Source organism: Schistocerca americana, chromosome 3 (genome assembly GCF_021461395.2).
Source record: "Schistocerca americana isolate TAMUIC-IGC-003095 chromosome 3, iqSchAmer2.1, whole genome shotgun sequence".
Lineage (NCBI taxonomy): Eukaryota > Metazoa > Arthropoda > Insecta > Orthoptera > Acrididae > Schistocerca > Schistocerca americana.
The window spans coordinates 110,670,634-110,678,544 of NC_060121.1; the positions used below are offsets into that span (position 1 = coordinate 110,670,634).

The 7,911-nt window shown below is 40.4% G+C and overlaps 1 pseudogene; it reads left to right on the forward strand.

Moving 5' to 3' along the window:
• The first annotated feature begins 7,038 nt into the window (after window positions 1-7,038).
• Window positions 7,039-7,156, forward strand: LOC124608488 (annotated as a pseudogene).
• Window positions 7,157-7,911: the final 755 nt, after the last annotated feature.

Sequence of the window (7,911 nt, forward strand, 5' to 3'; positions counted from 1 at the left end):
ACACGCAAGGTAAGTGAAATTACTCAAGCAACAATAAATGTAAAGGTGAGAAATATATATATATATATATATATATATATATATATATATATATACCAGTTGTTTTGGATACTGGAGCGTCACAAACTCTGATGTCAACCACCTTGTTTAATGAGATAGCACGGGAAGTAAATGTATCTACGCTACCGGTAGAGAACTGCAAGCTCGTAACGCCGATGGGAAGTCAATCGAAAGTTATAAAATTACAGGCTAGCATACCCATTAGCAAATGTGGTGTAATTTTGCAGCGTAGTTTCTTGTTGGTAGACAAACTTATAGTGAACTGTTTATTATTATTTTACTGTATATTTGGTATGGAGGTGTTCTGAATGTAGGTTTGTCGCTCTTTGATGAATAAACCGACTGGCCCTCGGTTCCTCTCCAGCTAGGGGGTACAATATTTATATTTCCGGTACCCTCTCCCTCTTCTACTATCCTGTTTAGCCAATAAGGAATGTTCAGTTTTCTTCTACTATCTAACAAGCAGAGAATGACATGCAACCCAGTGAATAAAAATTTTCCTTGTATTTTGATATTGTGCTTTCTTGAGACTTAAATATCTATAGAAGTAAAGGAAACCTTTTGATGAATGCAGGGTTTCGCGGCAATATGAATTGATAAAATTTTCTCGGGCTTCCAGCAGCGTCAGGTGGGATTCTAACCACATGACGCGGCTGGAAGCTCGAGAAAATTTTATGAAACCTTTTGATATTCCTTAAGGAAACACGGAATATGTGGTGTCACCGCCAGACACCACACTTGCTAGGTGCTGGCCTTTAAATCTGCCGCGGTCCGCTAGTATACGTCGGACCCGCGTGTCGCCACTATCAGTGATTGCAGACCGAGCGCCGCCACACGGCAGGTCTAGAGAGACTTCCTAGCACTCGCCCCAGTTGTACAGCCGACTTTGCTAGCGATGGTTCACTGACAAGTCACGCTCTCATTTGCCGAGACGATAGTTAGCATAGCCTTCAGCTACGTCATTTGCTACGACCTAGCAAGGCGCCATTATCATTTGCTATTTATCTTGTGATGCATGTACCGTCAGACCGATGTTCACCAATTATGGATTAAAGTTAAGTATTCCAACAGCTACGTACTTATTTGCTAGACTCAAATCCTTTAACTGTTCCAGACCTCACGCCAGCCTGCGTGAGCTTAAACGCGTGCCTTTCGGCTTCACCTCCTAGTGGCTTGGCTGTCTTGCCAAGTCACAACAGAATATACAATGAGTACTAACACAACTATACGTAATACTGAACGAATGATAACCATTAGATGGCGTATTTACATTACATCATGCAAGTGTAATAGAAAAGAAAGGAATTCACCGCGCTCGAGCTTTAAGCGAGGCTCACGAGCGGTGAGACTCGCAGCACGCTTTAAGCGGAGCGTACAGTAACAGCTATATGCGAAGCGGGTAACAGCTAATCGTAGGGGCAGAGTATGCAAAATGCAAAGTTGAGCCCAGTGTCCCCTTCAAGTTGTGCAAGGACACACTACACACCGCGATGACAACTATTTTAGACTTTAAGCAAATAGGCATCCACAGCGCGCAGCCAACAGAAGCGATACAAAATGGAGTACCTATCAGCTGATTCCTATAACGTAAATCAGTTACACAAACAAAACGAACACAGACCTTCATTTCCATGTCGGAGACTATACTGTGAAGAGCACTGATTTTAAGAGTATATCATTAAGTTTAAGCATACGTAGTTTTAAGAAAAGGAGCGCATCGGCGGAATTAAAAGTATAAGGAGCATAGAATACACTAAATTTGTGAACTTAACATAGGCTATTGAATGCACATAGTTACAAATAAGTATAAGGATTAAAAGTAGAAGAGAATATACACAGGAAATGACCATCCCACCATAAACAACAGGATCAAGACAAGTCAGAAAGAGAAGAAATAACTTATACACTTAAAAGAGCGCGATTACCACAGAACTTAAGAACTAAGCGACTTACATACAGCACAGAAGTAAGTTACAATGAGAAAGACAGAATGAAATATGCACACTGAAAAGTGCGTGTGACTGAGATGTAAACTTTAAAATAACACAAGATTTAGCGAGAGGAGTAGTTTTGCACTTAGAGAACTACACTTCATTACATACATTAGAAGTAACGAGCTTAATTTACAGGGAGAAAACATAACCACAGATTTGCTATTACAGAACTCACTTATGTTAGTTGATATTAACTGTGAACACGAATCGTACATCACTCAGGAGATAAGCTAAGTAAATACGAAAACAAACGAGTACGCACACAACGTAATTACATGAACTTAAACAAAATAACTGAGGTATGTATTGTATGCTTAAAAAGCAATATGGAGAAATAAATGAATTTCACTGATGGATAATACTAGGAAATAGAGAGAGTGTGAAAGATTTTAGACTAAACTGGAGGTATTAATTAGTTAATCGACGTTTGTGGTGACATATCATTGTTGAAGTGAAACCAGGAAGAGAATGAAAGTATATTAGAGTAATATGAGTTTATTTATATTTGTGGGAAGAAATAAAGAGGGCAGTGGTGCTAGGGTGAGAAACCCACAGGTAATACATGAGTATAAATGGATATTTATGTGGAAGATTTTTAATGAATAATTATATGGATATACGGTGATAAATATGAAGATGAATATTACAGGGGTACCTAGGAAAGATCCACCAAGGCGGCGTAAGAAAGAATAGATTATCTTGTTTTAAGTCTCAGAATGAGTAATCGTATGAGTGTGGAAAGCGAAGTATGATGAAACATATACAGTAAGTAATTGTGAAAACGAACCTCTTGAAGAAGCAGTAAAGAAGAGACAGTGAATCAATTGTACAAGGGTACACAGTACATTTAACGTACACCACAGCACAGTAATTTGCTACACATACATCAAAATGTAAAACAACTTAGTACAAAAAATATTTCCTTAGGGACTAACTGTTACAGCTTGAGCAACTATAAGGTGAACATAAATAAAATATGATGTATAATTCGTACGAGGATGAACACAAAATGCAGTGAAACAATATTTTATACACTGAGTTCTTGACACACGCAAAAACGAAAGCAGTACTTTAACATAAGCACCTTCTTCTTTAGTCGGAATTAATTATGAGTGGAACTACACATGTCAAAAATACAGTTAAATTACCGGTCACACGTTACGAAAGTAAAGATGTATATGACGTCGCCTCAATAAGGCAGATATACGGCTTCAAATATGTGTACATGAAGAAATATTACGACGATTAACACGCAGTGATGAAGTCAGGATTGTCAAGGGATAAAATATCCCCCATACACGCCCACAGACAAGCGCTTGTAAATATTGTACATAGTACGAAGATTTATCAAGTGCCAAAGATAGAATAAGTACACTAACGACGCACTACATATAGCAATCCTAGAAGTAGCTTGATCTCTGAAGCAGGCCGTAGCAAATCCTATTTTTTTCCATTAGTGGTTGGTGCTGGATCGTATTTTCTGTGTGTCGTTGTGAAGGAAGAAATGCGCAGGAGGGCGGTCCAGCAACACAAGAAAAGAAAATGCAAATATTCAGAATAAATGCAAGATTCCTTCTAATTTACTTATTAGTGTGTAGGGTGGTACCTAACATGGAGTCCATATATGAAATGTGAACGTGAATTGTACATTTATTTGTCAACTTTATTATTGTCAGTGTCTATGACTACGAAAAACATATTTACTATTTTCTATGTTTAGTTTCGAAGGCAAAAAACGCGCAGGATGTTGGTCCTGCAAGACAGGAAAAGAATATGCAAATATTCAGAATAAATGCAAGATTCCTTCTGATTTAGATATTAGTGTGTAAGATGGTGCATGTCATGGAGTCCATATATGAAATGCGAATGTGAATTGTGCATTCATTTGTCAACTTTATTATTGTCAACGTCTACGTCTATGTAAAATGTATGTACTATTGTGAATTTTATGTGAAATTTTGTTCTTGAAGGAGAACCATTTATGTGTGTATGTGAAGTGCAACGCAATGCAAGAGTAAAATACTCGCAAGTGTGAAGTGATACAAAAATAGTAAGGCCTGATAATAGCGAAAATTATGGCTGAGCCGTAGTAAGAGTAAACGCTACAGTCCAGTGAATACAGTAAGTGAGATGCGTGTGCGACGGAGAAACCAGAGTAAATTCATATTACCACTAATTGATGTGTGAGGACCGCCGAACTACAATGCACAACGGAAGATAATGCCGAGTCCTACAGTGCGGCCCTTATCTTCAATTTCACTGGCCGAAAAGATGCGAGACGAGGTATTGGTGTTCTTCGGGTTCAGCGTTGGAGCTGAATCCGTCGTATCCAATTTCCGGACTGGAGGGAATATACAAGACCGACTTCATAAGCCTGTAGCGATATTACAACGGATGCGCGGACAGTATTGGTGCTCACGTGGCGCTTGCGTCACTGTGACAGTCACGTTAAACAATGAGCTGTTACTGGCCGTAAGTACAGCGAACAATGAGATAGCCTGAGCCGAAAGGACACCTTCTCAGAATTCGAAAGCAAGTGAGAAAAACAACTTTTAAAAGAGCGTGGAACGACAATGTGGAAAATTTACAATTTTTCCCTTGTTCACACCATACAACTGAACAAATGTTAGGATAAATAATAGACTAAGACGGTAGCACAACAAGGACGTGCAATTATGTAATATAAGTATATCTGAATGAATTTACAATGGACAAAGAAATGAAGGATTAGAGATATACCTGTAGTAGCATAAGGGTATTAAAACTCCATTGACGTGTACTAAGTGACTAAACCAGCAACTAGGCTATTGTATACTGTCTTCCTAAATAAAGAGATTTATTTCCGACGGTATGCAGTAGGGGGAGGGGGGGGCATTTGTGATGTACCTTTTGCATTTCTTGCTTTTATATTTTCGTTTTATTAAAGGCAAAGAGAAAAGGTGAAACGGTACCCCAGTGTAGAGCCTGCGTCTACCGTCATGTATTTCTGATTTTCAAATGTTAAAAAACACAAGATGTTTTTCCTGTTCCTGCACTCGCTCTCTGTTAATGAGCGAGGGTAGACGCACGCTATTTTAGAGCGTATTCGGCGGTAGCCATTTTGATTATGGGAATAAGTGAAAAGTCTGTATTTTTTATGTGTGTCGATAAATAGTACACTCGTATTTCGTTACTGAAAAATTGAGTTATTATTCCAAGTAGTACTATAGTAAGAAGAGCTGAAGCCCACCTGTGTACTTCGGAGTTATCACGAAGATCCGCTTACCATATCATGGACACGGTCAAGATTTTGTAGGTGCATACAGCGATCGGACGTTTCATTATTAATTGGAAAGCATAAATCTACAGCAAGAGAAAGACTATTTCGTCCATGCAGAACTCATATAAACTTACAGGAATAGTCCAGCTTATTGTACTTGTCCGAGCACTGAAAAATTAATCTCATCAATTCCATATATCGAAACATTTTTTATTATATTTTTTTGATTATATTATGCATCTCTGTTTTCTTGTATCATGAAAAACCACATACCTCTATATGGCATTCTTATCTCAGTTTTAGACTCTAGAACTATGCAATTCTAACAAACTGCCCACCTGGAACGGTACATATTGGGTGGTTCTTTCATTTGCTCTCTACTCTCTTTCCTTCCTTTTTGTGATTTGTAATATTTATTTTATCTCCAATAACAAGTTTAAATACATCGAGTCAAATACATTCGTCAAGTCTCTGCTAACTCCTGCATCGGTAGTAAGTCTTTGGAGAGTAGATTTGACCACCAGCCAATAGGATTCGTTGGCAGCTAGCAAGCCATGTGTGTGCCTTGTTGGGAGGAAGTCAGCCATTATTCTATTTACTGTTACCTTGCTGTGCAGTGCTACTAAGATATGCCTGCCTTGGGGGCTTTTGAGGGTACATGGTCTTAAAATGTACTTATCCTTTTTTCGTAGCGAACCATGTTACTGAACAGACTGGAAGATTTTTGGCAAGATCGTTCTACTTTATACTCCTTACTGAAGTGCAGTTTATTGTGTAAAGTTAGCCAGGTTTGTTTATTAGTATTACTGCACACGATGGTACGCTTCCGCATGCTTTGTAGAGCTTGTAAATTATCCTTGGAGGCTGGTTATTGGATCATTTACATCTTCATTTCGTTACGTAATGTCTCAAATTACAACAATGTTAACTCGCCAGGAATTATTATTATTAGCAAACGCTGCAATCTCTTTGCATGGCAGTTACTTTTCAGGAATTGTGTAAGGCAAGGTAAGGCTAGTCCTGTGTTACTAGCCCTGATAAGAGACGTGTGGTGGCATTGCCTCACTGAACTGCTAACATTATACAGTCAATAAAACTTCAGCGTTCTATTAAATATTTTCAGAGAGTTAATAATTGTCTGCATTCTGAATTTTTGTGTACTCGAAAGGGGAAGCTGCCGCAGAGCTCTGCTGGACGCTAGAAGCAGAAGACTAACACAAACTCACCCAAATCGTTGCTGTAAAAGAAAACTTTTTTAAGATATGCAAGCCCTGCCTCTTCCTTCGTTGAGCGGGATATATGAAAATGCGTGCTGAATCGTTATAGATGTTTCTCGGATCAGATTGCGTTAGAAAATAATTCTTCAGATATTACATATTTCATTCTGTACATCACTAAAGTATCAGGAGATATGTATCGATACATAAAAGAATATTGGATATTCTGTACACAAGTACACACACCTTTCAGCCTTACTGCATCCTCGACATCCTACGAGCCACTCCACACTGAGGTGGCGAAAGTCATGGGATAGCTCCTAATATCCTGTCGGACATCCTTCTGCCCGGCGTAGTGCTTCAGCTCGATGTGGCGTGGACTCAACAAGTCGTTCGAAATTCCCTGCAGAAATATTGACGATGCTGCCTCTACCACCGTCCATAATTACAAAAGTGTTGCCAGTACCGGATTCTGTGCACGAAACTAACCTCTCTGTTATGTCCCTTGGGCAACAGCCTTGCCGCAGTGGATACACCGGTTCCCGTCAGATCACCGAATTTAAGCGCTGTCGGGCGTGGCCGGCACGTGGATGGGTGACCATCCGGGCCGCCATGCGCTGTTGCCATTTTTCGGGGTGCACTCAGCCTCGTGACGCCAACTGCGGAGCTACTCGACAGAATAGTAGCGGCATCGGTCAAGAATACCATCATAACGACCGGGAGAGCGGTGTGCTGACCACGCGCCCCTCCTATCCGCCTCCTCAGCTGAGGATGACACGGTGGTCGGATGGTCCCAATGGGCCACTTGTGGCCTGAAGACGGAGTGCTATTATGTCCCATAAATGTTGGATGTGATTCGTGTCTGGCGATATGGGTAGCGAAATAATTCGCTCGAACTGGCCAGAACGTTCTTCAAACCAGTCGCGAACAGTTGTAATCCGATATCATGGCCATTGTCATCCATAAAAATTGCAAACAGTACTGTTGGACGAACATCCGCAGCGGAGCATTGTACTAGCTACACTACCTATAGGTAGCACAGCGCGCCTAGTACACGTCCACCGCGGCGCTCGGGGGCCTCAGCACAGTTGCAACACCTGAGGACAGCTATGAGGGCCCGAAACCGGTCTTCATAATAGAGGAAATTTGCAACTGAAGCGGTATTTTCAACCTCTAGCATAAAAATTCTGTCGTTATTTGGGAACATGAAGTCCATGAACGGCTGCAAGTGGTCTACTAGTAGCCGAACATAACCATTTCCAGTCAATGACAGGTTCAGTTGGACCAGAGGAATCAGTCCATTCCATGTAAATACAGCCCACACAAATATAGAGCCACCACCAGCTTGCACAGCGCCTTGTTGACACCTCGGATCCATGGC